Below are 24,074 nucleotides of genomic sequence, written 5' to 3' on the forward strand. Positions count from 1 at the left end.
GATGCTGTCCTGTCTGTGTAAACTCACATATTCTCTCCTCATGGTAATTTATGTTGTAAGGGCTATTATTATTCCTGCCATACAGATAAGGAGACCGAGTCTCAGCGAGGTTAAGGAGTGCCCAAGTTCACCCAGGTAGGAAGATGCTAAAACGGGATGCAAGCGCAAGCAGTCCACATGCTGAGAACAGGCTCACCTACACTGCTCACTGTCTTGAATACCAGAGCGGTCCCCACTTCCACTACATGGCATGCCCTGTGAGGCTGGCCGCCTGGGATAGAGTCTTCCTCTCTAAATGCAAATACTCCAGATTTGCTGAGCTTCTGGACTAGTTAGAATTACTAAATAAGAAGGCAATGGAAGAAGCCTTTCGAAAAGCATCAGTACTGGCAACAGTAGGTAACACAAAATGAGTATTTCCTGGAATCAGACATTGTCTAGGCAAAGTGGAATAGTCATTCTCTTATATTCTGACAATTCTGTGAGGTATTACGTTTACTTCACAAGTGCAGGGACTGAAACTTTGGGAGGTTAAATCACGGGGTTACCCATGGTACCACGGTTAACAAGTGGCAGAAATGGAGAGAAATCCAAGCCTACCTAATTTTAAGACTTGGCTCTTAAGGACCATGTTTGACTGTCTGGTTGCAAAGTCCTATTCCATTATCAACATGCAATTACTCTCACTTCAAGTGAATTTTAGGCAAAACCAATAACTGTGTATGTGGAACTAGGCTGGAGTATATAGGCAGGCTGGGAGACTCTCCCAAACCCTATGTGATATCACAAAGTAGCAGGGAATTTGGAGAATAAACAACATGTCACCTTGCAAGATATAATAAGCCCTTTACAAAATAAATGATTATTTATAAAGAAGTCATTATAAAAAGGGGAGAAAGAAAACAAGAAACTTTGGGAAAACCCAAAACTGGAATGGAGAGAAAAGATAATCATAATATAAGTCTTGGCTCATCAGTAAGCAATGACAAAAATCACAAAATTTAAGGACCACTTACATATATAACCAAAAATAGCTGAAAAAATTATATTGGGAAAATAAGGGAGGTAGGCAGATTACGCAATAAAGCAAAGTTCTATCTACATAGCAGAAAATACAAGGATGGAGTTGACTAAAATTGCTATAGCTGCATACAAATATCTTTGTTTACATGTAAAAACCTGAGGGGCGCCTGGCTGGCTCAGTCAGTAGAGCATGCAACTGGATCTCATGGTTGTGAGTTCAAACCCCACAGTGGGGGTAGAGACTACTTAAAAATAATATCTTAAAAAAGAAAAACTGGAAGAAAAAAAAAAAGGCCCAAACTGAAGAAATGCCATGGAGGCTTCTGGTAAGCAGAACTTGGAGGTATCATGGCAATCATTAGAGTTCTTGTGCTTTTTGTAAACACATGTGGTATATTTCTTTTCGAGGGTGCCTGGGTGGCTCAGTTGGTTAAGTGACTGCCTTCGGCTCAGGTCATGATCCTGGAGTCCCGGGATCGAGTCCCACATCGGGTTCCCTGCTCAGCAGGGAGTCTGCTTCTCCCTCTGACCCTCTTCCCTCTCGTGCTATCTCTCATTCTCTCTCTCTCAAATAAATAAATAAAATCTTAAAAACAATAAAAAAATAAAAATAAAAATCCATCCTTCGGGCTAATGTTCAGAAAGAGAGATTGATCTACATGGGTAACAGAGTAAACAGGGGGCTCCCAACCATCATTTTGAAATATGGAGAGTAGTCACTCACGAATGACTGAAGAAGTTGCTGGCTCTTGAAAAATGCACAGATGACAGCTTGGGTTTCCAAATGACACCATGTGTACTCAGATGGTCATCTTGCCTGAGAAGTGACAGTTCATACAGAAGGAGTATTCGTTAAGGTGTTTGAATCACAGTTGATTTCTAATCCTGGGCTCTTTTACCCTTGTTTCTATTGTTCTACATTACTTGCTAAGCTTTTTGAGTACTGGAAAAGCCTAATTAATTTTGTGGTGGCCATGTTTACCAAAAGTGGCATGCAGCTTGGGAAAGAAGTATCTCCTCTGATTGTTGAACTGCACACTTACATGATGAGCAGATGGAGAAATGCAAAGAAACCACATCTGACATAAACTGGTATCCCCCATTTCTTGCCTCTCTAGGAGGTCTCCTAGCTCATATTGCCTGCGGTTCATTGTATACGCATTGTATTGGTCAGGGTTCTTCCAAGAAACAGAACTAACAGGATTTACATAGATGTATAGAAGAGATTTATTACAGGAATTGGCTAATGTGGTTACGCTGGCCAAAATGTCCCATGGTCTGCTATCTACAAGCTGGAGAAAGCTATTGATGTCATTCTGTCTGAGTCAATAGTTCTCAGAACCAGGGGCTCATATGATGTAAGTCCCAGTCTGAATCTGAAAACATAAGAACCTGTAGTGCCAATGTCCAAGGGCAGAAGACTGGATGTCTCGGCTCAAGCAGAGAGGGAGTGAATTCACACTCTTCCTTTGCCTTTTTGTTCTCTTTGGGTCCTCAAGGAAATGGATGGTGCCCATCCACCTTGGGGAGGGTCATCTGATATATTCAGTTTGCCAATTCAAATGCTAATGTCTTCCAGAAACAGCCACACACACACACACAAACACACACACACACACCCAGAAATAGTTTACCGGCAATCTGGGCATCCCTTCCTCCAGTCAAGTTACATAATATTAAATATCACAAGCATGTAGGCAAGAATTTGTAAGAACATTCTTGTTTAGGTGGGAAATGAAGTGACCTTGCAGGTAGGTTTAAAAACTCTTCCTGACTCAAGCATGCTTACTGGCCCCAAAAATCGCCACTAACACTTGATTCTCCTGAATCTTTTTAGAGCAAAAAGTCAGTTTCAGGGCCATGAATTCCATTTTCAACTTTGTTGCTCAAGGTTTAACTAGTTTTATATATATACACACACACACACACACACACACACACACACACACACACACACACACACACATATACACACACACACGCGCGTGCGCGCCTCATAACTTTATTTTTTTTTTACAACTTCTACCATTCTTTATTAATTTGTAGAGCTTGAATACTCATGTGGATGAACCTTGAAGACAGTATGCTAATGAAATAAGCCAGACACAAAAGCACAAATATTGTAGGATTCCACTTATATAAAGTACCTAAAGAAGTTAAATTCATGGGGACAAAAAGTAGAATGGTGGTTGCCAGGGGCTGGGAGGACTTACTATAAAATGGTATACAGTTTCAGTTTGGGCAAATGAAAAGGTTCTGAAGATGGAGGGAGGTGATAGTTGCCCAAGAATGTGCATGGACTTAATGCCACTGAACTGTATACTTAAAAATGGCTAAAATGGTGAATTTTATGTTCCATATATTCTATAACAAAAATAAAATAAAATAAAATAAAAAATATAAAAAATAATAGATAATAGCATGAATGTGTTCCAGGAGCCTTGACTTGCATGGGGGAAGTAGTTAGCAGAGAAGGGCCGCGGTGAAGAGGGGATGGGGTAGGGAAAAGATAAACAGAGTGGGAGCCAATCTATTAGATAATCTTCTGTTCACATCTCCCCTCACCATCAAAATGGTATTGGTCTAGCCTCTGGCACTGACATCTACTTGGAGGTACGCTTGCAAGCCCTATAGCTGAAGTGAGGAGTCAATGTAATTACTGGACTATTAAGATTTTGAGCTAGACAGACAGCTGGATACTTAAAGACCACAGAATTAAATATGGTGCCTTTAATGTACATCTCAAAAGTGATTCTTTCCTCGCTGACACTCTCATGAAGAGGTTTCTCTTTTCTTAGCCTCAATGCTATTTTGAAAAACTTGGTAAATGTAATAATGGGTACTTAAAGACTTCAGAAATGCCTAGCCGTGTTTTGATAATTTAGGTTTAATGACTAGCCTGTCATTGGTAGAAGAAAGGTGGCTGTTCGAGAAACCGTACTGCAGAGGGCTTGGCACCAACCCTACCATCTCCTTGTTGAGATGCCATTGCTCAGACACACATCTGTCATAGCCTCAGGATCTGGCTTTTAGTCACGCAGCTTTTAGGTAAAATATAACATGGATCACACATTTATGATTCAGGGGAAGAAATAAAAAAAACTTGGGATGGGGTCAATCTAAAAATAAAGTTATTCTCTCAGACAAACTATTATTGCATCAAAAAAGATATAAATGCCATGCTCTCCCTTCCTCGGAGTTCTTTGTTGTGGTGTCTCCTGGACGTCACCCATGGGACAGTCACTGTGTTCCAGCAGGTCCTTCTCCCTCCAGAAAAACTTTAGAGCATGCTGGGTCGGTAAAAAGATGCTTCTTGTATCTGGTCCCCATCTCTATGACTCTCCATCCTGGCTTCAATTCATCCATCTCATTTTTCTGCCACCTAACTTATGGGACTAACAAAAGGAGTCCTTTGAGGAAAACGTATTTAAATTCTAATCATTTTTACACTGTCCAGAGCGATAACATAATGTTAAAACAGTAGCAAGAAGACTATAATAGTTCATAGAATAGCATCAACAGAGAAGGCACTCAAAAATTGCAGAAAAATATGTAAATGTTATGGTCAAAAGCTATTTTTTCACCATGGTTTTATCTCATACCACAAGTTTACTTCCTCTTTATGCTGATGACCTCAAACATGGAGACACAACCCATGCTCTTCTCCTAAGTTCCTGATTTATGCATCCAAACCCCCTCTTGGATTCTCCCCATCCTTGACATCTCCGAAACTTAAGTTACAAACTTCCTATTTGTTGAACTGGTTCCTTCCCTAGATAACTCAATCCTATATACAGTACCATGTTGTACCAAATTGTTGAAGCTAATTCTGGGAATCTACTTTGACTTCCCCTTTTCTATCATCCTCCAAATCCAGTCATGACCAATTTCTGCTCATTCTGCTCCCCAGATGTCCAACACATCTGTACATCTCTCTAAATTCTCAATGCATTAGTTCTCTAGTGCTGTTACAAAGTACCACATACTTAACAGCTTGGACAACCCAAATTCATTATCTTACAATTCCTGATGTCAAAAAGTCTAAAGTAAGTCCCAGTAGGTGAAAGTCAAGGCATCAGCAGAGCTGTATCTCCTTCTGGAGGCTCTAAGGAAGACTCCATTTCCTTGCCTTTTCCAGCTTCCAGAGGCCACGTGCATTCCTCAGCTCTTGAATCCTTCCCCCATATTCAAAGCCAGCAGTATCGCATCTCTCTCTGACTATTCTTTCCTCTACCTAACTCTCCTCTTATGCCCTGTTCTTCCACTTTTAAGAACCCTTGTGACTACACTGGGCCCATCTGGATAATCTCCCTATCTTAAGGTCATCTTATTAGCATCCACAATTCCACCTGGAGCCCTAATTCCCCTTTGCAATGTAACCTAACATATTCATGGATTACAGGAATTAGCCCTTGGACATTACTTTGAAATATTACATTCTCAGGAAGTTGCAAAGATAATATAGAGGGGTTCCCTGTACCCTTCATCCAGTTTCTACCCATAGTCACATAATTACTGTATGATATACAAGCCAGGAATTTGACATTGGTGCAATGTGCACAAATAATAAGACAATGTTGTATCACATGTGTAGATTCACAAAACCACCAGCACAATCAAGATAGAGACCTGTTCCATCACCACAAAGATCTCCTTCTTGCTATCCCTTTTATAGTCACTTCCACACCCTCACCCTTGGCAACCACTAATGTTTCCTGTATCCATTAATTTGTAAGGTTGAGACTGTTCTGTAAATGGCATCAGACAGTGTATGGCCATTTGAGATGGGCTTTTTTGCTATCATCATCATGAGATCCACCCAAATTGTTTTGAGTATCAGTAGTTCTTTATTGCTGAGTAGTATTCCATGATATGGCACACCCCTGTTTGTTTAACCATTTACTTATTGAGGGATAATTTGGTTGTTTCCAGTTTGGAGCTAGTATAAATAAGGCTGGTATAAAAAATAGTGTGCAGGTTTTTTTTGTGGTTGTAAGATTTACTAATTTTTTGTATTGATCATGTATTGAAATGACAATATTTTGAGTATTTTGGATTAAGTAAAATATATCAAGATTACTTTTATTTCACATTGTAAAATATGGCTACTAGAGTATTTAAAATTAAATATGGACCTTGCATTGTACTTCTTTTCCTCCCTCCCTCCCTCTTTCCTCCCTTCCTTCTTTCCTTCCTTCCCTCCCTCCCTCCCTTCTTTCTTTCTTTTCTTCCTTTTTCTTTCCTTCTTTTCTTTCTCTCTCTTCCTTCCTTCCTTCCTTTCTTTTTCTTTTTCTTTCTTTCTGTCTGTCTGTAGGTTCCATGCCCAGCATGGAGCTCAAAGTGGGACTTGAACTCACAACGCTCAAATCAAGACCTGGGCTGAGATCAAGAGTCAGATGCTTAACTGACAAAGCCACCCAAGTGCGCCTTGCATCATATTTTTACTGAACAGCGCCATGATAGAGTTACTTCGAGGAGAGTAATTGTGTGGCTACTTGTGATACAGATACTGGTAAAAGGTGCTTAGGACAAGAATAGGATGGATAAGAAGGTGTAGGTCTTGCAAAGTTGAGACACAGCATTCCAGCAGAAGGAACATCAAGGATAATGGCCCCAAGAGAGAAAAGGAATTGCCTTTTCAAGAAATGGAAGCAGTCCATATGGCCTAAGCAGTAGGGATCTAAGGGAGAATGGAGTGGCTCACCATCTTGAGACAGCCATTGCCTAGATAGCCCCAGATTCTCTAGTTTCCCTCTGTAACCTACATCATTGATGTTAATGCCCAAATATCCTCACCAACTTTCTGAGGGTAATAGGTAGAAAACTGAGGGTAACAGGTAAAAAGTATTTCCAAAGTGACTCTTCAAGTGGGCAGGGTTTCTCAAATAGACACTAGCCCATATATTAATCCTAGCAATACCATTGTTGTCTGTTTGCTTAAAACTTACTGGAAATTGTAAGTAGATTAGTTTACCAGTTAGCTTATGCTGTAATAACCAACCACCCAATGGTTAGTGACTTAACTTAAGTGGTTAAATTTCTAGTGCTGTTACAAAGTACCACATGCTTAACAGCTTGGACAACTCAAATTCATTATTTTACAATTCCTGATGTCAAAAAGTCTAAAGTAAGTCCCAGTGGGTGAAAGTCAAGGCATCAGCAGAGCTGTATCTTCTTCTGGAGGCTCTAAGGAAGGCTCTAAGGAATACTCCATTTCTTTGCCTTTAGCTCACGATATGGGGTTGGCAATTGGTGCTGAGCTCAGGTAGGTGGTTCTTTGGGTCCTCCTTGTGCTGGCTCAAGTGTTCTGTAGCTGTGAGTTGGCTGGAGATCGACTTGCCTAGGATGGCCACATGGACTCTAATCTGTCAGTAGGATAGCATGGGCATGTTATGGTGGTATTAGAGTTAGAAGAGACAGAAGTGAAGCCTTTTGAGACCTAGGCAAGAAACAGGCACAATCGCTGGTTCCACTACATTCTATAACCAATGCAAGTCCTAAGTCCAGCCCAGATTCAAGTACGGGGAAACAGAGTCCACCTCTTTGAGAAAAGAGTTGCAAAGTCACGTTACAAAGGGTGTGGTCACAGGGAGAGGCAGTGAATTAGGACCAGGTCTATAATCTACCACAATTAGTAACTGGGTGCTGGAAATGTTTAACAATTGGCTCTGGGAAGGGGGCAAACAAGCCTTGATTGCAGTGTCTTGTCAATTTCTGTAGTGTAAATATTCCCAACCATGGTTGATTTCAAGCTACCAACGTGACATTGCTGAACAAGGAATTTCTGAAAGAGGCGCACAATTGGCATATCTTATGAAAATAAGCCTATGTAAGCAAGCTCCAGTATAAATCTGAGAGCTGGCAGTGCAACACTCTAATTTCTGGCACTCGCCGATTCAGGATAGCACACTAAGATGCCTACCCTCTCTTACAAAGGCTACTGCAGCAAGACACTTGCCCTGGCAACAGGTACAAAGGCCTCCAAATTCCCATATTGCATATAAAGATTTTAGAAGTCTCTGCCACAAAAATGAGGAGATACACCATAACTGGTTCACCATCTAATTCTCAAACTTCCCAGGTGACTGAAAATAGGAATGTGTTTGCACATATACATGTGCTGGTAACCAAAATCAGATCTCCTATAAATTATAATTGGAAACACTGTCAAGTGTAACAACATTAAAGACTGCTTTCTTTCCTTCAGTCTCCAAAATGATAAAATTTGATGCATCTGAATTTCACAGAGCAAAAAAACCTTAATAACCTTAAGTAACGTTAATTATGCTTTATTTAGATTGGTCATATGGGTTACATCAACACTTTCCTAATTTTGCTTTTTCTCATCTGAGGGTCATATGCTGACACCAACTCCTGGTGAGAATATGGGCTTCACCTGGGCAAAGCAATGGGCCCGGTCTTATTTCCAAAAGTTAGTTATTATTATTCTAATAATATTTAAGTATTTGAAAACCTCACAGAGCACCTGCTTGAGGCTATGGGAAGAATAAGTTGACAAGGTGCCCACTTCTAAAGCCTCTGAACTTACAGTTTTACAAATAGAGTATTGGGTGTAAGAAACTCTTTCCTGTTGGAGAATACGGGTAAAAACATCAAGAAGGGTTTTCACTGCTATGAGTAAAGAATAGAACCTCCTTAGGAAATACCACAAACTGGTACAATTTCAGACAGGTTTTTAAAATATTAAGCAATTGGGTGTTATACGCAACTAATGAATCATTGAACACTACATCAAAAACTAATGATGTACTGTACATTGGCTAACTGAACATAATAAAAAAATAAAAATTTAAGCAATTGGAATTATTGGATATTGCTGTCTTCAAACAATCCAACATTCTGAACATGAACTGTACCCCTGATGGTGTGTCAGCTTTAAAATAAAGTTTCCATGCATAGAAACCCCTGCCTTAAGGTGTAACCCGTCACTTCTGGCTCTCCTCCTCACATCGGCTTCCCAAGACAGCAAGCATGCCAAAGGGGAAGGACTGGAATGGGTTTGGTGCAGACAGCCCAAGTCAGACCAGCTGAGAGGTCCAATCATAGCAGCAAAAACAAGAATTAGCGGGGCGCCTGAGTGGCTCAGTCGTTAAGCGTCTGCCTTTGGCTCAGGTCATGGACCCAGGGTCCTGGGATTGAGCTCTGCATCGGGCTCCCTGCTCCGCAGGAAGCCTGCTTCTCCCTCTCCCATTCCCCCTGCTTGTGTTCCCTCTCTTGCTGTGTCTCTCTCTCTCTCAAATAAATAAAATCTTAAAAAAAAACAAAAAACAAGAATTAGCTTGGGAGATCCTAACTCCCTTCTAAACCTGAAGATACTCACTCCTATTATAAGATCATTCCAGAGTATCTCATGTAATGCCTGTCACCTGCGGCTCTCAAACCTCAGAAGAGGCCGAGGACAATGCTGGTAATGGGGATAAAGGTAACTGGTGTGCTAAAGACTTTCAGAATTATACAGTGAGGCACAGATGCTACAAACAAACTGTACAGGAAACTGGCTGTGTGCATGTCAGATGTGATCTGCATTCCAAGCTGACTAAATCAGCTGTAGAGCAAGATTATAGTAACTTGTCTTTCCGTTCTTTCTTTCCATGGTCCTCACTCCCTCTTTGGACAAATATTTTATTGAGCACCTATTAAAGATCAGGCACTGTTCTGGGTGCTGAAGACTCAATGAGATGAAGATCCCTTCCACCCTAAGGGGCTCATCTCTCTCCCACTAGGAGAGAAAAACAACAAATAAATAAGTAAATTACTTAGTGTATTAGAAGGTGATAAGATCAGGGGAGAGGAAAGAAAGGCAGGGAAGGGGAGATAGTGAGTGGTGGAACAGGGGAGTAGAAATTTTCAACTGTGTGGTCAGGGAAGAGAAGGGGTCCCTAAGAAGGTGCTATTTGGGCAAATATCTAAAGGCAGTCAAAGTTGTAAACCCGAGGAATATCTGGGCAAAGAGCTCTAGTATGACGCAACACCAAATGCACAGGCCTGGGTATGTGGACATGCCTGGTGGGTTCCTGAAACAGCAAGGTGGGTAGTGATTGGAGAACGGTGAGCAAGGGGACAGACAGACATGAGGACAGACAAAGGAGAAGTCAGAGAGCATAGGGCAAGTCTTTGGGTATGGTCCCCAGACCTGCGGCCTCAGCATCAATGGGTAGTTTGTCAAAAATGCAAATTTTTGCACCCCACGCCAGTCCTACTGAGCCAGCAACTCTGGGGACATGGGATCCACAGGTCCATGCTTGATCAAGCTCTCCAGATGATTTCTGAGGCACACTCAAGTTTGAGAAGCAGTGACTTAAAGCATCAGCTGCCACTGAAGGACTTTGGTTTGTGGTTGTGTGTGTATGTCTGTGCTTTCCTCTGAGTGGGATGGGAGGTGATCTGAATGTTGGGTGACTTGATTTAAAGCAGTTATTTGATTTCATTTACAATGTGATTATCTGATTGTAAGTTTTCCAGGCATATTCATTTTCCTAGACCACAAATGACAGCGTAGCAGGGAGATGGTCATGTAGGACCTGCCTCTGTAGCATGGCCTCCTTGGGTCTCCCTTCTGCCTCTGCGGACAGTGGCTGGTCCTAGAAAACAGGATGCCCATCTGATACCAATACACTGTAATGAAAGGCTGGGTTTATCTGCAGATTTCCTTCCTGGTGACACTTGCATCACTGCAGCAGAGAAATTTTTCTATACATGGTAGTTTAAGATTTAGCATAGCTTGCTTTCTACCTGTTGGGGAACCATTTGTTGACTCATAGCAAAATATTGGCAGGGGAGTGTACCATGCACTGGGTATTAACAGCAACCATATTTCTTATTGTGACAGCTCCTTGGCCATTCCTTTCTAATATAACATAGTGATGATATTCCATGTGATTTTGGGATGCTGGTATGGAATGACAGTACTATAGAGAAGAATACCTAAAATGTTAACAGCAACAACCACCAAATGCTTCATCATGCACTTGGATGTCGCATGGTCCCCCTTCTGGAACATGGAGTTCACCATAGAAAGTGTGTGCCCAGTTTGGGACTACAGGCCCAACTCCCTTTGTATTTAGGTGTTGTCACATGATTCGGCCCGGCCAACAGGACGTGTGCAGAAGTCAAGTCAGTCAGTTCTGGTTCAAGGCTTTCATGTTGGCTGGATGCAGGCAAAGAAGAAGTGCAAGGAGGTGGTAAAATTTCAAGATAGAAGGAGACTTGGGTATCTGGACTGTTGCATGGAAGAGACCCACCTGTGGACCAGGAGCACCTGCACTGCACTTCAAGCAAGAGAGAAACTAAATTCTCATGGGTAAGCTAAGCTTGGTTGTGCTAACAGCAAACATTACCCTATATACGTCATTCTTTTTTCTGATATCAACACTATGCTGTCAGCCAATAACATTAGCCTCATATCAGACAGGGAAGAGCTGAGAATTAGAATGAATTCATTGCCTCAGGTCACAGGGCTAGCTGGTGGCACATATATATAGGGCGCATGTTAAACTCTTCCAGCCTTTAATGTATGGTTTTTACATTAAACTCTTAATTTCAGCTCAGGTCATGCCCTCAGGGTCATGGGATTGAGCCCTGAGTCAGGCTCCACGCTCAGTGTGGAGTCTGCTTGTCCCTCTGCCTCTCTTCCTCCTCTCTCTTTCTCAAATAAATGAATAAATAAAATCTTTAAAAAAATACGAAATAGCAGCAATGGTGATGATGAACCACTATGCAAAGTTTCAGTAGGAACAGCCTAAAGAAGATGACCAATGCAATTGTTAATAAAATTATTGCCTGTTTTAGAAGATGGACTCTTTTGTGATGTAAGACAGTGGATAGAAGCTTTGCTCCCTTAAACATATAAATTAATAAAGGCAAACCCATTGCAGTGGGAAAATCTGCGGTCTTCTGGAGCAATGTTCTGTTTTCCCCAAACCTTGATTTTAATCTAGACATTTTGTCTTCCTATTGCTAGTGGCTAGTCGGCCCTGAAAAATAACCTCGAGGAAGGAAATTTTGCCAGAATAGTAACTCCTAATTTCGGCATCTTGAAACTGTGTCGAAAATGTACTTAATGTGAAGTTTCTAGAGAGAGTTATTTAAATAGCATTGTCATTTCCCTCTCTGTTATGCATAATAATAACCCTTTGAAATTCAAATCGTTGAAAAAGTGCCAAAATGCATTTTCCTCTCAAACTGAATGCTACTGTTTAATTTGGGGAGGTTTGTTGCACAGAATGGTGAGATTTCTGGCTCTTTTAAAATGGAAAACAGGTTTATGGGTCCCACTTTCTATGCTGTCAGAATCATGAAATATGTAAACTCAGCAAAGATGGCCCTTCCCTTTGGAAAGATAGGGCAAAATAGGTGAAGGGGATTAAGAGGCATGAACTTCCAGTTATAAAACAAGTAAGTCACAGGGATGAAATGGACAGCAAAGAGGACAGAGTGATATTGTAATAACGTCAGGTGGTGACAGACGGTGACCACACTGACCATGGCGAGCTCTGGGTAATGTACAGACTTGTCAAATCACTACGTTGTGCACCTGAAACTAGTAGAGCACTGTAGGTCAACTACACTTTAATAATAAATTTTTTAAAAGATGCTATATAGGGGTGTCTGGGTGGCTCAGTCGGTTAAGCGTCTGCCTTTGGCTCAGGTCATGATCTCAAGGTCCTGGGATCAAGTCCCGCATCGGGTTCCCAGCTCAGCAAGGAGTCTGCTTCTCCCTCTCCCTCTGCCTCTCCCCCTGCTTGTGCTCACTCTGTCTCTGTCTCTCTCTCTAATGAATAAACAAAATCTTTAAAAAAAATTTCTTAAAAATAAAAAAAAAAAGATGCTCTATAAACCCAAGCTCAACAACAACAACAAAAAGGAAAAGAAACAAAGAAAAGAAAGTGTAAGGCAGGGCTGCATTTTGGAGCCCATGTCCAGGCTTTTTATGAGCTCTGGAGTAGAGATAGGGAACTCAGATGACCACTGAGGGGCAATTTTCTTTTTTTTTTAAAGATTTTATTTGAGAGACAGAGAGAGGGAGGGAACACATGTGAGTGTGCACAGGCAGGGGGGAGGGGCAAGGGAGAGGGAGAAGTAGGCTTCCTGCTAAGCAGGGTGCCCCAAGGATGCTGGAGCTCCATCCCAGGACCCTGGGATCATGACCTGAGCCTAAGGCAGACGCTTAACTGACTGATCCACCCAGGCACCCCAGGGGCAGTTTTAAAGTAAGTTTCCTCCTTATAAGAGGGGAGCTCTTTGAATGAAAAGAGCATGTAAAGTTACTGCTTTACACTTCTACTTTTCTACACGCAACTGGCTTTCATGGTCTACTTGCTCAAGAGTCCCAAACTGGAAAGTATTCATGTAGCCATCAGCAGTTGCGTGCATAAATTGTGCTCAGTTCCTACAGAGGAATGCTATAGAACAAGAGAAGGAACTATAGAGAAATACTTAATGAATTTCACAAACATAATGCTGATTTTAAAAAGCCAGATATGAATGAATGCGTACTTTATCCTATAATAGGAGGCTTTACAAATAATAGGTCAGACTCAGGCAGAGAAGTTCCTTCCATCAAGGTTACACTATATGATGGAAGGAGCCCCAGAAACATGTCAGAACTCTGAGACCCAATGATCTCACATGAGCAAGGTTTGAAAGTGAGAGCCTGTAGATCCTAACCAGAGTACAATGCTTTAATCCAAACAGAAAGCAACTCAGCATTTCCCCTTATCTCTCCAAAGGGTTCAGTGCCCTGACACCCTCTTTTCTATGTGAACAAGGTGATCACAAGAGATTCTTCAACCTCCAATAGTTTCCTACAGTAAATCAGACCTCCAATGATCTCATCCAGCTTTAAAGTTCTATGATTCTTTAATGCTTTGGGAATTGGAACTTGAAAATTAACAAGATGTATATAAAAAATGGTTAGAAAATGGCAATATTATGGTATAATGTCTATCCAGAAACCACCACTTTGGCCAGACAATGGAACTTTGCCAGATATCCTTTAAATATCATGGAAAATCATTTCATTTTTTTCAAAAGAACCAAGGGAGTATTTGTTGTTTTTAATTATTTCTCCCACATTCTTCTATAGTTACCATACCTTATCCTTGGCAGTATGAAAGGCAATAGTCATGCGTGGGTGATAGTTCCTAGCTATAGTTCAAGCCTATAGCTTCAAGTTATGTTTCACAGCCTCATAAATACAAGGCTAAAGAATATTTAAAATCAGAATAATATTCACTGAGACAAAGCCCTGACCCATAAATGTCAACTTATTTTTCTAAAAAGCAGTCTCAAAAAAATGGGCACAGGGAGGCATAGCTTGGCAGCATAACTTGTGGAGTGTGGAGGAACAACTGGGTAATCATCATTGGGTATTCACTACTCAAAAGTCAAATTATTTTATAAGACAGCAAATGTGGCCCACAGTTAACTGTGGGCATGACCACCTCCCCAAGTAACCTCAACTGCTGGCTGAATGTAAATCCCCCATGGCTGGAAGAATAATATAATGTTGCATTTACATACATGCCTTCAGCAAGATGGCATATCATGGGGGCTGAGCCATTCACTCTTTCTCCCTTGCCCTTGCTTATGACCAGGAAAAATGGCCAGGATTAGGTGGAGAGTCAATGGACAGATCAGCAAAAAGGTAACTGGCCACTTGGAAAGTGAACCCATGAACTTTACTAGAGCATAACACTGGGAGTGAGAACACATTTTGTACATTGTCATTAGTGTCTTGCTCCAACCAATAACCAAAACCACCTTTTAGAAGCCACATTGGCTGTTTCTGGACATGAGGGTGCCATTTACCTGATGGTGTAATGATCTCCATCCTATTGGGAAAATTGATTAAGATACTTTCAATTTTGTTAATTCCATTTGGCGTTGCTGCATCCAAGGCACAGTTACCTAAATGCAGAAATGAAAAGGAATGTCCGTTTACATAATGGACACTCTACTGGAGTAGGCCCCCAGTAGGGGGCCTTCCTGCAGACCAGCACAGACTCATCCAGTGGCCTGTCAGTGCCCAACAGCCACAGCATACTCAAGAGAGGTCCTTTCCTTGGACTGCAGCACCATAAGAGACAATTTTTAACATTTTATTTATTTATTTATTTTTAATGTAATCTCCAGACCCAGCATGCGGCTCGAATTCACTATCTTGAGATCAAGAGTTACATGCTCTTCCAACTGAGCCAGCCAGGTAGATGCCCAAGAGATATTTTTAATGTATCATGGAATACAAAATCCAACCTGGTGCTAATTGTGGAGGACAGTAGAAATTTCTATAAGAAAAGGCGTTTGGTATAAATATGATTATAAATGTAATTATACATGTTGTAATACATGTACAACATACCTTTTAAGACATACACAGAAAATATTCAAATGGAAGGCCATATCAATGTTTTAGAGGTAAAAAGTGATTTGGTTATTATTTTATATTTCTTTAAGTATATTTAAGATGGTTTTTCCTGAACTCCGATTACTATTATATTTACATCCTATTTTTAGTTTATATATTTATCTATACACATGGCATTGTTAAATATATAACTAGTATTCTTTTATAAACATCTCAGAGAAACCAAGTTTTCTTTTTTTACTTCCACTTTTAGGTGGTTGTATTATTTTTATAGGTTCACATATGCCTTTTCTTCTATATTTAGGTGCAATCATATTAAATGTCTTCCTTTCTCTATTTTCTTCTTGGTTATAACCTGAATAAATCCCATCTTGTGAGTTTGTAAGAAGATATGTCAAAGAAAGGATTTCATTTTTCTCAAGGAGAGGAGGAACTTTATGTGTCACCCAAGCAACTTCCAAGCTGGGGCATCTCTACCATGGTTTGAGAGGAGAATCAGCCATTTTGGTTTGGTGCCAGAATTGGACATACAGCTGTTTTCAATTTCTTAAAATTTACCCTAAGAGGAAAAAACCCACACAAGAGTAAGTTCTTGTAAAGGTAGCTCTGAGTTTAAAAGGGACCCTGCTCCTATACCTTGTAGAAAGTGAGATTAGCGAGAGCTTTCTTCTTAGTTTTTGAATGTAGAATTTGTTGAAGGAAGGAAAAACACAGAAAGGAAAAGAATCACAGAGTGAAGAAGAAAGAACCGTATGTTCTTATAGAAGTGATGCCAGAAATGGTCATACATTATGGGTTAATTCAGTTTTTGAAGGCAGCCTTGAAACTAATGTATCAATTCTCAAAATGTGGACATGGACATTTTTTACTCCAAATCATACTTACCCAATATCGCTGGAAATGCAACCCATTTATACACTTAACATTTACTAAATGTCTGATATAGGTCAGTGCTTATGGTTATTTTATCTAAGATATGCAAAATCCGGGCACATAATAGACATTCAGTAACTTCTAAAAAGCAAAAGTGAAAAATTTGTATCTTCTCTATCCCAAAATTATAATAGTGAGCTTTTTTTTTTTTACTTTTTTACTCTGTCCACATAAATAGTAGAAGCATAAATACAAACAGATGGCTCTTGAACCATGGTCTACCTTTTATAACTCTTGAGCAGAAAAGTTCACTCTATGAAGGATGCAGAAAACACTAATGCATTAGACAGGGATGGTTATAAAAACATCCATGAGGTCCCTTCTGCTAAGGTACAGAAACTCAAAGAATAACGTCCAGCTCCTCTTCCATCTATTCATCTCTGTGCAAAACCATTTCCCACACAAAAGGAAGAATTACATGGGCAAGAAAGAAATCGTAACATGGAGGGACACAGAATGATTTTAGTGTTTTTGACATCCTACTGCATTTAAAATAACTACAAAATGCCAGTTGTCCTTCCTGTTATAACAGATGGAAGGAAACCAACACCTTGTCCTTAATGTTTTCACAAAAGGGACTCAAAATGTGTTTATTAGCATACTTATTGAAAACAGAAAAAGAACTCAAAAGAAATGAACCTCTCAAATCTCTTCCCTTAAAGAAAGGAAATAACTTTCTAAAAAGGGGTGTTCAAAACTTTCTAGAACGATACATATACCACTTATAGCTTTTGAGTACTGGAAATGTTTGTGCAACCAAGGAAATGAGCTTTTAATTATATTTAATTTTTTTAAGATTTATTGGGGGGAGGGTAGAGGGAGAGAGAGAAACCAAGAGACCCTTAACCGACTAAGCCATCTAGGTGCCCCTTAATTATATTTAATTCTAATTAATTCTATCAAATTTCAAAAGCTACATGTGCCTGGTAATTACTATACTGGACAGTACATCTCTAAAGATGAGGACTTTATAGGTTATTTTAGGAGAAGTTAATAGTACAAATAATTCCCTTATAATTTACCTGATTTATTTACAGTTTATCTGCCTCCTTACTTCTCCAAGTATCTGTTGTTACAATAATCACGTTGAAAATTCTTTTCTAGGGGCACCTGGGTGGCTCAGTCAAACATCTGCCTTCAGCTCGGGTCATGATCTCAGGGTCCTGGGATCGAGCCCCCACATGGGGCTCCCTGCTCAGCGGTGAGCCTGCTTCTCCCTCTCTCTCTGCCTGCCACTCCCCCTGCTTGGGCTCTCTCTCTCTCTCTCTGTCAAATAAATAAATAAAAAATCGTTTTAAAAAATTGCTTTCTAGCTCCTACTTGTCCATCAGTGTACTGTATTACCGATTTTATGGGACATTTCTGCCCGTAGACCCCTTCTGGGAAATTTGCCTCCACTTACAGTCCTACAGAATAGGAACCTGATTGTTGTCTACTATAGGACTTCCCCCAGCACTCCCGGGAGGGCTACTGACCCCAGCTCCATCCATTCATAAGCTGGCCAATTAGTAACTTAAAATTGGTGAGAAAAGTTAAACTGGGCTCATCAGAGACATGGATTCACAATCAGAACTCTGGGAGATTCCGCTAGGTAGCATGCAAATGGAACCAAAGTAATGCGGTATGATTTGTGCTACAGAAGGACCTGTGCAGCATAATGGCACCATGTAAATTGGAATTATGAGTGAAGAAAAGCTCCAAGGAAGCAGAAATAGAATGAGAATGGCACAGTCTTGCTGAAGGAAGGACAGAACAGCCTCAGCTCCTGACAGGCAGGACTAGTTCCAAAATCTGTTTTTACTGAGCTGAGCAAGGATGGTCACTGTCTTACATATTCCGGAGACACACAATTCTAAGAAGAACTACTCACCCCTTTTTTTTCCCCCTGAGCTAAGCTGAACCTGAGAAAGTCTCAGTTCACTAAGATACATAGATTGAACACACACACACACACACAAACACACACACAGATTAGACCCACCCCACCACCATAACAACAAGAATTTAAGACTCCATGGGTCCTACAGTTGATGAACATGGATCAGTCCTACAGGAAGAAGACATATGCCTTATAGAGTGGGCTGCCTTACATGTCCCTCTTTGAGGGTCTTCCTTCACTAGGTATTGCTGCTGAGTAATCTCTGCCATCAGAATCTTATTTGTATTAATGTTGGAAAGACTCTTCCTAATTTTTGTTATTGCTTTCACTTTTTTAGGTTTTTATAGGACTTAATTCTTTTTTTAAAAAAAGTTTTTATTTATTTATTCATGACAGACAGAGAGAGAGAGAGAGGAAGAGGGAGAAGCAGGCTCCCAGAGGAGCAGGGAGCCCGATGCAGGACTTGATTCAAGGACCCCAGGATCATGACCTGAGCCAAAGGCAGACAGACGCTTAACCGACTGAGCCCCCCCAGGCACCCAGGACTTAATTCTGATCAAGTACCTCCTAGACTGTACCATCTGCAGGAAGATACTCCATTCATTTTAAGAGATGCAAAACAATTAGTGCCAGGATAACTGCTAAGTGACTAGAAACAATACTAAATACATGGACTAGGAAAATCACAGAGGATCTATATTTGCAAAAAACCCACTTGCCATTGGAATCTTAATTGAATGTTATTTGCCTATGAGGAAGGTCATGTGGAAGAGGCTAGGACATCCTGGTCCTCTTAAGCTGGGTTCCTAGAAGCAGAGCCTGAAGCAGGGATTTGGATGCTTGTGATTTACTTACTGAGGGACTGATCTCAGGGAAGCAGGGAGCTGAGCAAGGATGGTCTTAGCTGGGAGTCTGAACGCAGTCTAATCCCAGGGGGAGCTCTGGAGCACAGGCAAGAGGCTCAACATTTTGTACTGTTGTGTCAAATTATATTTATTTTGTAGTCATGGCTTGTGAGTGTAGCCTCTTGGGTGGAGAAGCTCCCACTGGCTGAAGGCAATTCTGCATAAAGGGGACCAGCTTGTGAGCTGTGGCAGGCAGCACTCACCACAGCTCAGGGATGGTACACAGGCCCAGTAAGAGGACGTGGGGACCCAGGTAGGGCACTTACCACAACCACCACACACGTCTCCTTAAACAGGAACTCCAGTCCCCAGGAGAAAATGGTACATCTAAAAATTTTAAGTATTGAACCAAGCAAAGGTGTTTCTTCAGACTGAGAATGACTGATGATATGGAGATCCCGGGAGGTTTTTAAGGAGGCAGAACTGAATACAAGTGACAAAAAATGAAATATAGAGAGGGCAAAGTTCATAACAGTCCAGCAGAATGGCGCTGGAGAGTATTATGTTAAGCAAAATAAGTCAGTCAGAGAAAGACAAATACCATATGATTTCACTCATATGTGGAATTTAAGAAACAAAACAAATGAACCGAGAGAGAGAGAAAGAGAGAGAGAGAGAGAAACAAAAAACAGATTCTTTGAGAACTGATGGTTATTGGAGGGAAGGTGGGAGGGGAGATGGGTTAAACAGGTGATGGGGATTAAGGAGAGCCCTTGTAATGAGCACCAGGTGCTGTAAGTGCTGAATCACTAAATTCTACTCCTGAAACTAATACTACACTGTATGTTAACTGGAGTTTAAATAAAAACTTGGAAAAACAAAACAACAACAAAAATAGTCCAGGGGAACACCCAAAGAAGCAGAGAGACACCTTTCTCTCATGCAAGAAAAAGAGAATGAGGGGTTATCACACTTGGCAGTTAAAAAGATTGAATTTGGAATTGAAAGAGCAAATAGGAACAATGGCGCTTAGCACAAGGTAGGTTTTTAAAAGTAGGTACTTTTAAAGATTTGCTCAACATTTGATCGTAATAATGAATAAACGAATGGATAAAACTATAAACAGGTTAATAATCATCATTACCAATAATCATTTCTTTCCCATTCTGTTTACATGATTCAGTTCTCACTTTTTAAATTAAAATGTACCAGGGAAAGGAATGTTTTTAAAGAAGAAAAGGGAGCTATACAGCCATCCAAAATGTTGATGGATAATAAACAAATTAGTCAACTAATACCATGTGTCCTGCTGCTTATTTTGCCAGTCACAGGCTATCTGGTGACAACTTGTTATGAGCAATGTTTATTTTCCAATTTTATAACACTTTCTTGCAGCATAACTATAATTGTAAATCAGTAAAGCAAGACAATGAAACAACTGCTTTAGGCAATATATGAATTATTGAATTTGGATCAATACACATACCACACACAATAATTTTTTTAATTTTATAACTTATTTTTCAAAGGCCTAATAAATTATGATTACTGTCCTCCTCCCCCAAATAAGAGTAACCAATAGGATCCTTATTCCTCAGAATGGCATGCACATTACTGATGTCATTTTTTTAAAAATTTTACTTATTTATTTGAGAGAGAGAATGAAAGAGAGAGAGAGAGCATGAGAGGGGGGAGGGTCAGAGGGAGAAGCAGACTCCCCACTGAGCAGGGAGCCCGATGCGGGACTCGATCCCAGGACTCCAGGATCATGACCTGAGCCGAAGGCAGTCGCTTAACCAACTGAGCCACCCAGGCGCCCCCGATGTCATTTTTTTAACAAACAAGAAAGAAAAGCAGGTGGTTTCCACTTCAGCTTTGTTGGAAAACATGGTTGGGAAAGAGAGGTAGAGGGAGAAAAAAAATTGCTGTGAATTCTTACATTTCTGTTCAGTACGAAAATTCTTTCAAAAGCAACAAATAAAAGAAAGTCATTGGGAGAATATGGAAAGGGTAGATCAGTATATGCACAGACATATTAATATGTACATATATATGAAACACAGTCTTTTATGTGATTTAAAATCACCCTGATTGGTGATGAATCATTTCCCAGAGGGCAAAAGAAATTGTGTCAATCAACTCTCACAACTTTGTTCACAGTTTTCATATTAGGTGATGTTCAAAATGTTTATGTGTTTTTATAATTTATATGCTGCATACATATTTACTTTCAGGTGGTGAATTTTAGGTATGAAATGTATAACTGATAATTCTAGCAATAAAATGAGAGAAGGATAGGTCCAAATGGCTGTTGGCTAGTGTTTCAGGGGCTCTAACATTTTACCACTGAAGAATATCTAAAGTCAGAGGAAAACAAATATATCTTCCTAAAACAACTAAGCCACATCCTTAGGGGCACACCTAAAGGGTAATTTTTTTTCTACACCAGGGGAAGAGGGGCACCTTCTCTTTCATTTTGCAAAGCAAGAATGTTGCCTTTCACTTGGTACCATATTCTGCATTAATATGGTTTTTCCTCCACACTTGCACTCTCTCCTCTGGCAAATCTCACCCCCTTTGGCATGCTAATGAGATGCATCACATTCATACCCTGGTTTCTGCACTCCAGCCCCAGCCCAGCACTCCGTACTTGCTGGAAGGAACAGAAGAATGCCAGGGCCTGAGTAGACCCTCGTTGGCATTTGCTTCTTCTTTCTAGTTCCAGTTTGAATGATTGGAAGCTTCGACCTGCACCCGTGCTATAGCAGGCAGCCCTACACAAGAGTGTACCAGGAGTAGCCTGTATGACCACACTTATGTTTCTAAAACAATGTTGATCACCACAATCCCACCACTGCTAACATTCACTGGCTCCCATTTGCTTGTAGATTAAAAAGTTTAACCTCTTTTGAACACCAGCCAATTTCTTACCCATGGGTTCTTAACCTAATCCTGAAGGGCTGTAGCTTGGATGGGAAAAGTTATAATTTTATCATTATTAACCATTAACAGAAATGGATTACTTCTTTATTTTTTTTAAATTTTTTTATTGTTATGTTAATCACCATATATTACATCATTAGTTTTTGATGCAGTGTTCCATGATTCATTGTTTGTGCATAACACCCAGTGCTCCATGCAGAACGTGCCCTCTTTAATACCCATCACCAGGCTAACCCATCCCCCCACCCCCCTACCCTCTAGAACCCTCAGTTTGTTTTTCAGAGTCCATCATCTCTCATGGTTCGTCTCCCCCTCTGACATACTCCCCTTTTCTTCCTCTCCTGTTATCTTCTTATTTTCCTTTTTTTCTTAAAATATGTTGCGTTGTTTCAGAAGTACAGATCTGTGATTCAACAGTCTTGCACAATTCACAGCGCTCACCGTAGCACATACCCTCCCCAATGTCTATCACCCAGCCATCCCATCCCTCCCACCCCCAACCACTCCAGTAACACTCAGTTTGTTTCCTGAGATTAAGAATTCCTCATATCAGTGAGGTCATGTGATACATGTCTTTCTCTGATTGACTTATTTCACTCAGCATAACACCCTCCAGTTCCATCCACGTCGTTGCAAATGGCAAGATCTCATTCCTTTTGATGGCTGCATAATATTCCATTGTGTATATATACCACATCTTCTTTATCCATTCATCTGTCGATGGGCATCTTGGCTCTTTCCACAGTTTGGCTATTGTGGACATTGCTGCTATAAACATTGGGGTACACGTACCCCTTCGGGTCCCTACATTTGTATCTTTGTGGTAAATACCCAGTAGTGCAATTGCTGGATCGAACGGTAGCTCTAATTTCAACTGTTTGAGGAACCTCCATACTGTTTTCCAGAGGGGTTGCACCAGCTTGCATTCCCACCAACAGTGTAGGAGGGTTCCCCTTTCTCCACATCCCCGCCAACATCTGTCGTTCCCTGACTTGTTAATTTTAGCCATTCTGACGGGGGTGAGGTGGTATCTCATTGAGGTTTTGATTTGGATTTCCCTGATGCCGAGTGATGTTGAGCACTTTTTCATGTGCCTGTTGGCCATTTGGATGTCTTCTTTGGAGAAATGTCTGTTCATGTCTTCTGCCCATTTCTTGATTGGATTATTTGTTCTTTGGGTGTTCAGTTTGATAAGTTCTTTATAGATTTTGGATACTAGCCCTTTATCTGATATGTCGTTTGCAAATATTTTCTCCCATTCTGTCGGTTGTCTTTTGGTTTTGTGGACTGTTTCTTTTGCTGTGCAAAAGCTTTTTATCTTGATGAAATCCCAATAGTTCATTTTTGCCCTGGCTTCCCGTGCCTTTGGCGATGTTTCTAGGAAGAAGTTGCTGCGGCTAAGGTCGAAAAGGTTGCTACCTGTGTTCTCCTTTAGGATTTGGATGGACTCCTGTCTCACGTTTAGGTCTTTCAACCATTTGGAGTCTATTTTTGTGTGAGGTGTAAGGAAATGGTCCAGTTTCATTCTTCTGCATGTGGCTGTCCAATTTTCCCAACACCATTTGTTGAAGAGACTGTCTTTTTGCCATTGGACGTTCTTTCCTGCTTTGTCAAAAATAAGTTGACCATAGAGTTGAGGGTCCATTTCTGGGCTCTCGATTCTGTTCCATTGATCTATGCATCTGTTTTTGTGCCAGTACCATACTGTCTTGATGATGACAGCTTTGTAATAGAGCTGGAAGTCCGGAATTGTGATGCCGCCAGCTTTGCTTTTCTTTTTCAGTATTCCTCTGGCTATTCGGGGTCTCTTCTGGTTCCATACAAATTTTAGGATTATTTGTTCCATTTCTTTGAAAAAAGTGGATGGTATTTTGATGGGGATTGCATTGAATGTGTAGATTGCTCTAGGTAGCATTGACATCTTCACAATGTTGATTCTCCCAATCCATGAGCATGGAACATTTTTCCATTTCTTTGTGTCTTCTTCAATTTCTTTCATGAGTATTTTATAGTTTTCTGAGTACAGATCCTTTGCCTCTTTGGTTAGATTTATTCCTAGGTATCT

At 40.6% G+C, this 24,074-nt stretch overlaps 1 protein-coding gene across 2 annotated transcripts in view; it reads right to left on the minus strand.

Moving 5' to 3' along the window:
- The window catches only part of PAK5 (p21 (RAC1) activated kinase 5), a 299,564-nt gene that overhangs the window by 106,244 nt on the left and 169,246 nt on the right, over positions 1-24,074 (minus strand). The window contains exon 3 of one of the 2 annotated variants that reach the window (XM_073878384.1): positions 1,748-1,840. The exons of the other annotated variant lie outside the window; for it this stretch is intronic. The gene's annotated coding sequence lies outside the window, so the exon portion shown is untranslated. The remainder of the gene's footprint in view (positions 1-1,747; positions 1,841-24,074) is intronic. 2 annotated transcript variants of the gene reach the window in all.

This window comes from Callorhinus ursinus, unplaced genomic scaffold, assembly GCF_003265705.2.
Source record: "Callorhinus ursinus isolate GAN/ISIS: 27379988/994484 unplaced genomic scaffold, GSC_fseal_2.0 scaffold29, whole genome shotgun sequence".
NCBI classification, from domain to species: Eukaryota; Metazoa; Chordata; class Mammalia; order Carnivora; family Otariidae; genus Callorhinus; species Callorhinus ursinus.